The sequence below is a fragment of the Budorcas taxicolor genome, chromosome 6 (genome assembly GCF_023091745.1).
Source record: "Budorcas taxicolor isolate Tak-1 chromosome 6, Takin1.1, whole genome shotgun sequence".
NCBI classification, from domain to species: domain Eukaryota; kingdom Metazoa; phylum Chordata; class Mammalia; order Artiodactyla; family Bovidae; genus Budorcas; species Budorcas taxicolor.
In genome coordinates this window covers 52,008,850-52,023,014 of record NC_068915.1, presented here as the reverse complement: position 1 = coordinate 52,023,014, position 14,165 = coordinate 52,008,850, and the positions used below count along the sequence as shown (strand labels likewise).

The 14,165-nt window shown below is 39.9% G+C and overlaps 1 pseudogene; it reads left to right on the top strand.

Moving 5' to 3' along the window:
- Positions 1-11,669: 11,669 nt before the first annotated feature.
- LOC128049926 (DNA-directed RNA polymerase III subunit RPC4-like) lies at positions 11,670-12,292 on the top strand (annotated as a pseudogene).
- The last annotated feature ends 1,873 nt before the right edge of the window (positions 12,293-14,165 follow it).

Here is a 14,165-nt window from a genome sequence, read left to right as displayed (position 1 = left end):
CAAACTGCCACACAATTGCACTCATCACATACACTAGTAAAGTAATGCTCAAAACTCTCCAAGTCAGGATCAACAATACATGAAGCATGAACTTCCAGTTATGCAAGCTGGATTTAGAAAAGGCAGAAGAATCAGAGATCAAATTGACAAAATCCACTAGATAATTGAAAAAGCAAGAGAGTTCCAGTAAAACATCTATTTCTGCTTTATTGACTATGTCAAAGCCTTTGACTGTGTGGATCACAATAAACTGTGGGAAATTCTGAAAGAGATGGGTATACCAGACCACCTGACCTGCCTCTTGAGAAACCTGTAAGCAGGTCAGGAAGCAACAGTTAGAACTGGACATGGAACAAGAGACTGGTTCCAAATAGGAAAAGGAGTACGTCAAGGCTCTATATTATCACCCTGCTTATTTAACTTCTATGCAGAGCACATCATGAGAAACGCTGGGCTGGAGGAAGCACAAGCTGGAATCAAGATTGCTGTGAGAAATATCAATAACCTCAGATTTGCAGATGACACCACTCTTATAGCAGAAAGTGAAAAGGAATTAAAAAGCCTCTTGATGAAAGTGAAAATGGAGAGTGAAAAAGTTGGCTTAAAGCTCAACATTCAGAAAACAAAGATCATGGCATCTGGTCCTATCACTTTATGGGAAATAGATGGCGAAACAGTGGAAACAGTGTCAAACTTCATTTTGGGGGGCTCCAAAATCACTGCAGATGGTGATTGCATCCATGAAATTAGAAGATGCTTACTCCTTGGAAGAAAAGTTATGACTAACCTAGATAGCATATTGAAAAACAGAGACATTACTTTGCCAACAAAGGTCCGTCTAGTCAAGGCTATGTTTTTTCTAGTAGTCATGTATGGATGTGAGAGTTGGACTGTGGAGAAAGCTGAGCTTCGAAGAATTGATGCTTTTGAACTGTGGTGTTGGAGAAGATCTTGAGAGTCCCTTGGACTGCAAGGAGATCCAACCAGTCCATCCTAAAGGAGATCAGTCCTGGGTGTTCTTTGGAAGGAATGATGCTAAAGCTGAAGCTGCAGTACTTTGGCCACCTCATGCGAAGAGTTGACTCACTGGAAAAGACTCTGATGTTGGGAGAGATTGGGGGCAGGAAGAGAAGGGAACGACAGAGGTTGAGATGGCTGGATGGCATCACGGACTCGATGGATGTGAGTTTGAGTGAACTGCGGGAGTTGGTGATGGACAGGGATGCCTTGTGTGCTGCAATTCATGGAGTCACAAAGAGTCAGAACAACTGAGCAACTGAACTGAACTGAACTGAACTGAATAAATAATTCATATCAAAAATGACAGAACCCATACTTTAAATTAGAAAATCTTTATCCTTAAATATAAAAAAGTTTTAGCTTCTCAAAACTTATGAGATGAAGCTAAATTATTAGATAAGAATATAAATATGCTAATTTTAGGAAAATAATAATAGCAGCCAATTATATAGATCCTGATGACTCAGACAGTAAAGAATCTGACTGCAACATGGGAGAGCTCTGTTCAGTCCCTGGGTCAGGAAGATTCCCTGGAGAAGAGAATGACTACCCACTCCAGCATTGTTGCCTAGAGAATTCCATGGAAAGATGAGCCTGGCAGGCTGCAGTCCATTGAGTAACAAAGTGTCGGACATGACTGAGAGACTAAAACTTCAAGTAGATAAGCATCAAACTTAACTATTCAGTTCAGTTCAGTTCAATCACTCAGTCATGTCTGACTCTTTGCGACCCCATGAATCATAGCATGCCAAGCTTCCCTGTCCATCACCAACTCCCAGAGTTCACTCAAACTTATGTCCATCAAGTCGATGATGCCATCCAGCCATCTCATCCTCTGTCTTCTCCTTCTCCTCCTGCCCCCAGTCCCTCACAGCATCAGGGTCTTTTCCAATGAGTCAACTCTTCGCATGTGGTGGCCAAAGTATTGGAGTTTCAATTTCAGCATCAGTCCTTCCAAAGAACACCCAGGACTGATCTCCTTTAGGATGGACTGGTTGGATCTCCTTGCAGTCCAAGGGACTCTCAAGATCTTCTCCAACACCACAGTTCAAAAGCATCAATTCTTCAGTGCTCAGCTTTCTTCATAGTCCAACTTTCACATCCATTCATGAGCACAGGAAAAACTATAGCCTTGACTAGACAGTCCTTTATTATTACTAAACTATTACTAAAATATCCAAAAAAAACTATATAAAAAATTTAAAATAATACAGAAATAAAAGCCATACATACCTAAACTTGTTAAGATTGTCAGAGACAAGTTTACTTTTTATCTTCAAAGATTAACACACACGGGGAATTCAGAAGATGGAGAGGAAATAGGACGGGAGACCACTTTCTCTCCCACAAATTCATCAAAAGAACATTTCAACGCTGAGTAAATTCTACAGAACAACTTCTGAATGCTGGCAGAGGACATCAGGCACCCAGAGAAGCACATCATTGTCTTCAAAAACAGGTAGGAAAAATAAAAAAGATGAAAAAAGAGACAAAGAAGGTAGGGAGGGAGCTCCATGCTGGGAAGGGAGTCCCGTCCCGGGAAGGGAGTCTTAAAAAGAGAGAAGTTTCCAAACACCAGGAAACACTCTCACTGCTGAGTCTGTGGTGAGCCTTGGAAACACAGAGGGCAACATAACAGGGAAGAAAAATAAATAAATAATTTAAACCAACAGATTACAAGCCCAATGGTAACTCCCTCAGCAGAGAAGCAGTGCAGATGCCTGCATCCGCCACTAGCAAGTGGGGGCTGGGCAGGGAGGCGCGGGCTGGAGTGCTTTTTAAGAATTGGGCCAGAATGCCCCGAATATAACCCCGAATGTTAGAGCAAACTAACTTGGGCTAGCATACCAGACTGTGGGATAGCTACCACATGAAAAGCTCTAACATAAGACACTGCTGGGACTCCACACAGAACAAAGGATGGAACAGAAATAGCCCACTGCAGACCATCCCCTGCTGGTGACAGGCAGCCAGAGGTGTTAGGGCTGGAAGGGGGCAGTCACAGCCCTGGAGAGACTTTACCTACCAAACTGCAAGCAGGCTTCTTTGCTAACTAAGACTTCTTGGGGTTCTGGACAGTCACCATCTGCCTGACAAGGGGCACCAGCAGTACACCCAGAAACTGAGCAGCAGGGAAAGGCGATAAGTCGCAGTGACCGTGCTTGCCAAACACCTGAGCTACTCGGTCCTGGGAAGGGCACAAAACACAGGCCCAGCCAAATCTGCACCTCTGAGGGCTACCTGAGAGCCGAGCCTGAGGGGCTTAGACCAGGGAAGTGCATGCAGCCTAGGACTAGCCTCAGACGGTTCCTGGAGGAGCAACATAGAGCCTGAGCAGTGTGCACCATGTGTAGGGGCATGCCCAGCATGGCTGAGACACTGCGAGCACATGCCAGTGTTATTTGTTTGCAGCATCCCTCCCTCCCCACAGCACGGCTGAAAAAATGAGTCTAAAAAAAAAAGTGTCCACCACCGCCTCCCTTGTGTGAGGGTGGAAATCAGATACTGAAGAGACCAGCAAACAGAAGAAGCTAAACAGGGAACCGCCTTGGAAGTGACCCCACACTGCCCACACCACCAGAGAAAGTCCCAGAAATATCTTTACTATATTTACGACCATTCTCTTTTTTTGTTGTTGTTGTTGATGTTGATTGTTTTTTCTTTTTTTATTTTTCTTCTCCTTTTTTAAAATTTTTAAAATTTTTAAGTCCTCTATTTCTCCTTTAATTTTAATTTTTATAACCTACTATTACTTTTCAAAAAAAAAGACCCTATTTTTAAAGCAAATGACATATATATTTTTGTGTGTGTGGTTGTTGTTGTATTTTAATAATTCTCACGACATTTTTTTTTCTTCTTATTCTTCTTCTTTTCTTTAATATTGTATTTTTTAAAATCCAACCTCTACTCTAGATTTTTAATCTTTCCTTTTTGGTATTTGTTGTCAATTTTGTACTTTTCAATACCCAATATTCAGTACCCAAGTTTACCTGAGAGCGAGATTACTGGCTTGACCACTCTCTCCTTCTTTGGACTCTCCTTTTTCTCCACCAGGTTGTCTCTATCTCCTCCCTCCCCCTTCTCTTCTCAACTCTACTTTGTGAATCTCTGTGTGTTCCAGACAATGGGAACTGGTTACTGGCTGGATCTGTCTCTCTCCTTTTCATTTCCCTCTTTTATCCTCCTGGTCACTTCTGTCTACTTCCTCCCTCTCCTCTTCCCTGTATAACTCCACAAACATCTCTGAGCAGTCCAGACTAAAGAGCATACATAAGGAAGTGATTACTGGCTAGCTTGCTCTCTCCTCTTTTGATCCCACCTCATCTCATTCCAGTCACCTCTAACTACCCCCTCCCTCTTCTCTTCTCCATGTAACTCAGTAAACCTCTCTTGGTGTCCTTCAATGTGGAGAAACTTTTCATCTTTAATCTAGTTGTTTTATCATCGGTGCTGTATAGATGGAGAAGTCTTGAGGCTACTGTAAAAATAAAACTGAAAACCAGAAGCAGGAGGCTTAAGTCCAAATCCTGAGAATATCAGAGAACTCCTGAATCCAGGGAACATTAATCGATACGAGCTCATCAAACGCCTCCATACCTACACTAAAACCAAGCACCACCCAAGGGCCAACAAGTTCCAGAGCAAGACATACAACACAAATTCTCCAGCAACAGAGGAACACAGCCCTGAGCTTCAATATACAGGCAGTTCAAGTTACTCCAAAACCATAGACGTCTCATAACTCATTACTGGACACTTCATTGTACTCCAGAGAGAAGAAATCCAGCTCTACCCACCAGAACTCCGACACAAGCTTCCCTAAACAAGAAACCTTGACAATCCACTGATACAACCCTACCCACAGAGAGGAAACTCCATAACAAAGAGAACTCCACAAATTTCCAGAATACAGAAAGGCCACCCCAAATGCAGCAATATAACCAAGATGAGGAGACAGAGGAATACCCAGCAGTAAAGAAACAGGAGAAAAGCCCACCAAACCAAACAAAAGAGGAAGAGATAGGGAATCTACCTGAGAAAGAATTCCAAATAATGATAGCGAAAATGATCCAAAATCTTGAAATCAAAATGGAATCACAGATAAATAGCCTGGAGACAAGGATTGAGAAGATGCAAGAAAGGTTTAACAAGGACCTAGAAGAAATAAAAAAGAATCAATATATAATGAATAATGCAATAAATGAGATCAGAAACACTCTAGAGGCAATAAATAGTAGAATAACGGAGGCAGAGATAGGTTTAGTGAAATAGAAGATAGAATGGTAGAAATAAATGAATCAGAGAGGAAAAAAGAGAAATGAATTAAAAGAAATGAGGACAATCTCAGAGACCTCCAGGACAATATGAAATGCTCCAACATTTGAATTATAAGAGTCCCAGAAGAAGAAGACAAAAAGAAAGACCATGAGAAAATACTTGAGGAAATAATAGTTGAAAACTTGCATAAAATGGGAAAGGAAATAATCATCCAAGTCCAAGAAACCCAGAGAGTCCCAAACAGGATAAACCCAAGGCGAAAAACCCCAAGACACATATTAATCAAATTAACAAAAATCAAATACAAAGAACAAATTTTAAAAGCAGCAAAGGAAAAACAACAAATAACACACAAGGGGATTCCCATAAGGATAACAGCTGATCTTTCAATAGAAACACTTCAGGCCAGCAGGGAATGGCAAGACATACTTAAAGTGATGAAAGAAAATAATCTACAGCCCAGATTAGTGTATCCAGCAAGGATCTCATTCAAATATGAAGGAGAAATCAAAAGCTTTACAGACAAGCAAAAGCTGAGAGAATTCAGCACCACCAAACCAGCTCTCCAACAAATTCTAAAGGATATTCTCTAGACAGGAAACAGAAAAAGGGCATATAAACCCAAACCCCAAACAATAATTAAATGACAACGGGATCATACTTATCAATAATTACCTTAAACGTAAATGGGTTGAATGCCCCAACCAAAAGGCAAAGATTGGTTGAATGGACACAAAAACAAAACCCCTATATATGCTGCCTACAAGAGACCCACCTCAAAACAACAGACACATACAGACTGAAAGTGAAGGGCTGGAAAAAGATATTCCACACAAATAGAGACCAAAAGAAAGCAGGAGTAGCAATACTCATATCTGATAAAATAGACTTTAAAACAGGCTGTGAAAAGAGACAGATAAGGCCACTACATAATGATTAAAGGATCAATGCAAGAAGAAGATATAACAATTATAAATATATATGCACCCAACATAGGAGCACCACAATATGTAAGACAAATGCTAACAAGTATGAAAGGCGAAATTAACAATAACACAATAATAGCGGGGGGCTTTAATACCCCACTCACATCTATGGACAGATCAACTAAACAGCAAATTAACAAAGAAACAAAAAACTTTAAATGATACATTAGATCAATTAGACCTAATTGATATCTAGAGGACATTTCACCCCAAAACAATGAATTTCACCTTTTTCTCAAGTGCTCACGGAACCTTCTCCAGGATAGATAACATCCTGGGCCATAAATCTAAACTTGATAAATTCAAAAATTGAAGTCATTCCAAGCATCTTTTCTGACCATAATGCATTAAGATTAGATCTCAATTACAGGAGAAAAAACTATTAAAAATTCCAAAATATGGAGGCTGAACAACACACTTCTGAATAACCAACAAATCACAGAAGAAATCAAAAGAGAAATCGAATTTTGCATAGAAGTGAATGAAAATGAAATCACAACAACCCAAAACCTGTGGGACACTATAAAAGCAGTGCTAAGGGGAAAGTTCATAGCAATACAGGCATACCTCAAGAAACAAAGAAAAAGTCAAATAAATAACCTGACTCTGCATCTAAAGCAACTAGAAAAGGAAGAAATGGAGAACCCCAGAATTAGTAGAAGGAAAGAAATCTTAAAAATTAGGGCAGAAATAAATGCAAAAGAAACAAAAGAGACCGTAGCAAAAATCAACAAAGCCAAAAGCTGGTTCTTTGAAAGGATAAATACAATTGACAAACCATTAGCCAGCCTCATCAAGAAACAAAGGGAGAAAAATCAAATCAATAAAATTAGAAATGAAAATGTAGAGATCACAACAGACAACACAGAAATACAAAGGATCATAAGAGACTACTATCAGCAATTAGATGCCAATAAAATTGGACAACGTGGAAGAAATGGACAAATTCTTAGAAAAGTACAGCTTTCCAAAACTGAACCAGGAAGAAATAGAAAATCTTAACAGACCCATCACAAGCACGGAAATTGAAACTGTAGTCAGAAGTCTTCCAGCAAACAAAAGCCCAGGTCCAGACAGCTTCACAGCTGAATTCTATAAAAAAAAATTAGAGAAGAGCTAACACCTATCCTACTCAAACTCTTCCAGAAAAATTGAAGAGGAAGGTAAACTTCCAAAATCATTCTATGAGGCCACCATCACCCTAATACCAAAACCTGACAAAGATGCCACAAAAAAAGAAAATTACAGGCCAATATCACTGATGAACATAGACGCAAAAATCCTCAACAAAATTCTAGCAATCAGAATCCAACAACACATTAAAAAGATCATACATCATGACCAAGTGGGCTTTATCCCAGGGATGCAAGGATTCTTCAATATCCACAAATCAATCAATGTAATTCACCACATTAACAAATTGAAAAATAAAAGCCATATGATTATCTCAATAGATGCAGAGAAGGCCTTTGACAAAATTCAACATCCATTTATGATAAAAACTCTCCAGAAAGCAGGAATAGAAGGAACATACCTCAACATAATAAAAGCTATATATGACAAACCCACAGCAAACATTATCCTCAATGGTGAAAAATGGAAAGCATTTCCCCTAAAGTCAGGAACAAGACAAGAGGGCCCACTTTCACCGCTACTATTCAACATAGTTCTGAAAGTTTTGGCCACAGCAATCAGAGCAGAAAAAGAAATAAAAGGAATCCAAACTGGAAAAGAAGAAGTAAAACTCACACTGTTTGCAGATGACATGATCCTCTACATAGAAAACCCTAAAGACTCAACCAGAAAATTACTAGAGCTAATCAATGAATATAGTAAAGTTGCAGGATATAAAATCAACACACAGAAATCCCTTGCATTCCTATACACTAATAATGAGAAAGTAGAAAAAGAAATTAAGGAAACAATTTCATTCACCATTGCAACAAAAATAATGAAATACTTAGGAATATACCTACCTAAAGAAACTAAAGACCTATATATAGAAAATTATAAAACACTGGTGAAAGAAATCAAAGAGGACACTAATAGATGGAGAAATATACCATGTTCATGGATTGGAAGAATCAATATAGTGAAAATAAGTATACTACCCAAAGCAATTTACAGATTCAATGCAATCCCTATCAAGCTACCAGTGGTATTTTTCACGGAGTTAGAACAAATAATTTCAAGATTTGTATGGAAAAACAAAAAACCTCGAATAGCCACAGCAATCTTGAGAAAGAAGAATGGAACTGGAGGAATCAACCTTCCTGACTTCAGGCTCTACTACAAAGCCACAGTCATCAAGACAGTATGGTACTGGCACAAAGACAGAGATATAGATCAATGGAACAAAATAGAAAGCCCAGAGATAAATCCACGCACCTATGGACACCTTATCTTCAAGAATGGAGGCAAGAATATGCAATGGATTAAAGACAATCTCTTTAACAAGTGGTGCTGGGAAAACTGGTCAACCACTTGTAAAAGAATGAAACTAGATCACTTTCTAACACCATACACAAAAATAAACTCAAAATGGATTAAAGATCTAAACGTAAGACCAGAAACTATAAAACTCCTAGAGGAGAACACAGGCAAAACACTCTCTGACATAAATCACAGCAGGATCACCTATGACCCACCTCCCAGAATATTGTAAATAAAAGCAAAAATAAGCAAATGGGATCTAATTAATATTAAAAGCTTCTGCACAACAAAGGAAACTATAAGCAAGGTGAAAAGACAGCCTTCTGAATGGGAGAAAATAATAGCAAATGAGGCAACTGACAAACAACTAATCTCAAAAATATACAAGCAACTTATGCAGCTCAAGTCCAGAAAAATAAATGACCCAATCAAAAAGTGGGCCAAAGAACTAAATAGACATTTCTCCAAAGAAGACATATGGGTGGCTAACAAACACATGGAAAGATGTTCAACATCACTCATTATCAGAGAAATGCAAATAAAAACCACAATGAGGTACCATTTCACACCAGTCAGAATGGCAGTGATCCAAATGTCTACAAGCAATAAATGCTGGAGAGGGTGTGGAGAAAAGGGAACCCTCTTACACTATTGGGAATGCAAACTGGTACAGCCACTATGGAGAACAGTGTGGAGATTACTTAAAAAATTGCAAATAGAACTGCCTTATGACCCAGCAATCCCACTGCTGGGCATACACACTAAGGAAACCAGCCTTGAAAGAGACACATGTACCCCAATGTTCATCACAGCACTGTTTATAATAGCCAGGATATGGAAACAACCTAGATGTCCATCAGCAGATGAATGGATAAGAAAGCTGTGGTACATATACACAATGGAGTATTACTGAGCCATTAAAAAGAATACATTTGAATCAGTTCTAATGAGGTGGATCAAACTGGAGCCTATTATACAGAGTGAAGTAAGCCAGAAAGGAAAACACCAATGCAGTATACTAACACATATATATATGGAATTTAGAAAGATGGTAATGATAACCCTCTATGCGAGACAGCAAAAGAGACACAGATGTATAGAACGAACTTTTAGACTCTGTGGTAAAGGGAGAGAGTGGGATGATTTGGAAGAATGGCATTGAAACATGTATACTATCAGATAAGAAAAGAATCACCAGTCTATGTTCGATACAGGATACAGGATGCTTGGGGCTGGTGCACAGGGATGATCCAGAGAGATGATATGGGGTGGGAGGTGGGAGGGGGGTTCAGGATTGGGAACTCATGTACTCCCGTGGCTGATTCATGTCAATGTATGGCAAAACCAATACAGTATTGTAAAGCAAAATAAAGTAAAAATAAAAATTGAAAAAAGATTAACACACAACATACCAAAATTAATGAAAAATTTTTCAATTTTTATGAAAACTTCCCAGATCCTATTTACTTACTTGTGACTATTCCTTTGATAACATATAACAAGGCATTGTAAGTTTAGAAGAGTTGGACCTTATTTCATGAACCTTTAAATATGGGCTGGCTTTGTGATTTGCTGTGGTCAATAGAGTATGAAAGAAATGCCAGTATTCCATTTCCAAACAAGACATCAAGAGTCCTTGAATGCCTGTGTTCTCACTTTTGTTTCTCTATCTGTACTCTGAGAACAAGTAAATGTGAGTCAACCTGCTAGACAATAAAAAAAAGAAAAATAAACCCTCATAATTTACAGTCCAGTCAGGACAAACAGAACCACCTAGTTGCGTGCTGCTAAATACAGATGTGCAAGTGGTATCTCTGGGCCATTAGAGACTAGTGATCCCCTAGCCAACCCATACACATGTGAGCCTAAAAGAGCTTATTGTTTTAAGCATATAGGCTTTGTGTGTTATTTTTTAATAAATATTTTTATTTCTATAATTCCTATTGCTTGCTTAGTACTTATTAATATAATTATTAAAGTTAAAAGATTTTTACTTATAAAATATATTTTTTGGAAATATATGCTGCTATAATGGATTCAATGAAATTACCTACTACTATTATAAATTTGTGTAACCAGCGGTCACAATCATGCTTGGACCTAGAGTCTGTCATACAGAGTGAAGAAAGTCAGAAAGAGAAAAACAAATATTGTATATTAACTCATATGTGTGAAATATAGAAAAAATGGTACAGATGAACCTATTTACAGGGCAGGAATAGATACACAGATGTAGAGAATGGACGTGTGGACATAGAGAGGGAAAAGAGAAAGGTGGGACGAATTTTGAGAGTATCATTAGCATATATATGTACTACCATGTGTAAAATAGATAACTAGTGGGAAGCACAGGGAGTCCAGCTCAGTGCTCTGTGTTGAAAAAGTGTGAATGACCAACAGGAAGAGGGCCATGGATGGAACTGGGAGTCCCTAGAAATTATTCAATCCCACTCCAACTTTGAGCAAGGAATAACCAAAATGATGAAGTAATAGGGGAGATGGGATATGACCGTGGATGTGCTGGACATGGGGCCCTCTCACTACAAGAAAAGCAGAAAAGAATAGGAAGCCAGATGAAGAAACAAAACCAATCCTGTGCAGGCAGGAAAAGTATGATTTTATCGATGACCTTAGGCTGAGTAATGACACTCAATATATGCCTGTGCAGCTACCGTTGGCCCATGTGACGGTAGTTTAATTGCTAAGTTGTGTCCGACTCTGCAACCCAAGGAACTATAGCCTGCCAGGTTCCTCTGTCTTTGAAATTTTCTAGGCAAGAAAACTGGAGTGGGTTGCTATTTTCTTCTCCAGGGAATCTTCCCACCAGGGATCAAAGCTGCATTGCAGGCAGCTTCTTTACCAACTGAGCCACCAGGGAAGCCCATGGCAGCTGGCCCACTTGAGCTGGATTTTTAAGGAAGAGGACTTGGAGGTGATGCGCCTCCTGGGAAAATGAAAGAGAAGCCATGAGATGAGAAGAAGGAGACCAAGATGAAGGCTCCCCTAGAGTAGCCAGGAAGATCTTTGGCCTCCCAAAGGATGGATCTTCCTCGGGGCTGCTCAGGAAGCTAAGCCTCATGCAGGAGGAAGAGTTGCTGTTCCAGCAGCTGCCAGACTGGCTCCTCAGCCAGCTGCCTCTTCAGGACATCAAGACGAAGGTTCTGAATAAGTATGGACAGATGGTGGTTATAAAGCAGGATGAAAAGTAGGAAGCCAGGTTGCCAGAGAATGCTTGTACCCTGGCTGACCTGACAGGTTCAGTGATAAGTCGCTCACCCACACATCAGGGCAGGGGCAGTACATCCTGGGCAAAGTCACTCTGGATGTGATGATGGGAACAGTCTGCTCTTTCCTGCAGGAACTTGTGGCCATGGGCTTTGGAGACAATAGAATGAGTGAGATGACAGTCTTGAGATATGCAAAGCGCAAACTCATCTGCTCTTCCAATTTTGAATCCCTGTTGGATCACAAACACCAATGAGCAGATGGAGAATGGTGGTGACTGTGCCTGTGACTGCTGCCTGCTCCAAACGTTATGTTCTCATATCTGTTCCACCCAGAAAGGGCCTGTTTAGCCCGCCCACTCTAGCCATTGTCCCAGTTTGCTCCACTCCAAGTAGCTTCCTCCTACAGCAGCTGTGAACAAGGCATAACCTTCCCAAAGCATGCACCCTTACTGCTGGAGGACTTTTCCCTGTTATTTTCAACAGGCTGCATCCTCCCAGGTGGAGAGGTATCTGTGGGAAAGAACAGGATCCTTCTCTCAGTAACATCTTGGTTCTCAGGTAGGAAAAGTAAGAAGGGCTGCAGCAGCTTTGGCTCTCTCATCCCTCCTGAGAGATTGCAGAGGTTTCTTGAGTGTGAGACTCAGCCCCTGCTCTCTCTGTTACTAAGTGTGTAATTGGACAAACTCTGTAACCTTTCTGAGCTTCATAGTCCTCTTCTGACAAAAATGAGGATGATACCTACCTCATCAAGTTGGTATGGGGATGAAATGGAATAATCTCAATGAAAACTCCTTGTCGAAGCCAGACATACAAGTAGGTGCTCAATTAATGTTAGGTTAGTTTCCCTTACCAAAAAAAAAAAAAAAAAAAAAAAAAGAAACAAAGGTGATGTGTTACTAGTAGTTAATAATTCAAATATTCATAGAAAATTTCTATTGTAGTTTACTTAAAATCAAAATACTGAGCAGTATGAATGACTTGGGAATTAATTCCTGGGATATATGATCACTCTTTTTGTGAAATATATAATATCTAAAGTAGCTGAAAGAAATTTAAGAAATGATATATATGCAGTTGGCTTCCCTGCTGGCTCAGAGGATAAAGTGTCTGCCTGCAATGCAGGAGACCTGGGTTCGATCCCTGGGTTGGGAAGATCCCCTGGAGAAGGAAATGGCAACCCACTCCAGTATTCTTGCCTTGAGAACCCCATGGACAGAGGAGCCTGACGGGCTACAGTCCATGGGGTTGCAAAGAGTCGGACATGACTGAGTGACTTCATACACACACACACACACACACACACACACACACACACACACATACACATATATGTGGTCAAAGGTGATCAACAGTACAAATTAAAAAAAAAAAAAATTGTGCCTTTGTAGCCCTGTCTAGGCATATAGCCTGCAGACCAAATAGCCAAGATTGAAAGAAACTAAATTTTTGATGGCAAAAAATATGCAATTAGAAATATAATTTGTGCTTACCACCAAAATAAAAATTGAACATATGACTTGATAATGTCATCACACGTGTTTAGGAGTAGAATTTAAAAGTCACAGTAGTGATCAACTTATCAAGATGAGTGTTTACTGATAATAAAATATTGTTCTTGTTCAGTCTCTCTGTCATGTCTGACTTTGCAACTCCATTAAATACAGCACATCAGTCCTCCCTGTCCTTCACCATCTCCCAGAGCTTCCTCAAACTCGTGTCCATTGAGTTGGTAATGCCATCCAACCATCTCATCCTCTGTTACCCTCTTCTCCTCCTGCCCTCAATCTTTCCCAGCATCAGGGTCTTTTCAAATGAATCAGCTCTCTGCATCAGGAGGCCAAAGTATTGGAGTTTCAGCCTCAACATCAGTCCCTCCAATGAACACTCAGGACTGATCTCCTTTAGGATGAACTGGTTGGATCTCCTTGCAGTCCAAAGGACTCTCAAGAGTCTTCTCGAACACCACAGTTCAAAAGCAACAATTCTTTGGTACTCAAGTTGGCTTCTTTGTAGTCAACTCTTTATAGTTTCACTTCCATACATGACTACTGGAAAAAGCATACATTTAACTATATGGACCTTTGTCAGCAAAGTGGTACCTCCGGTTTTTAATAATGTTGTCTAGGTTTGGCATAGCTTTTCTTCCAAGGAGCAAGCATCTTTTAATTTCATGGCTTCAGTCAGCATCTGCAGTGATTTTGGAGCCCCCAAAACTAAAGTC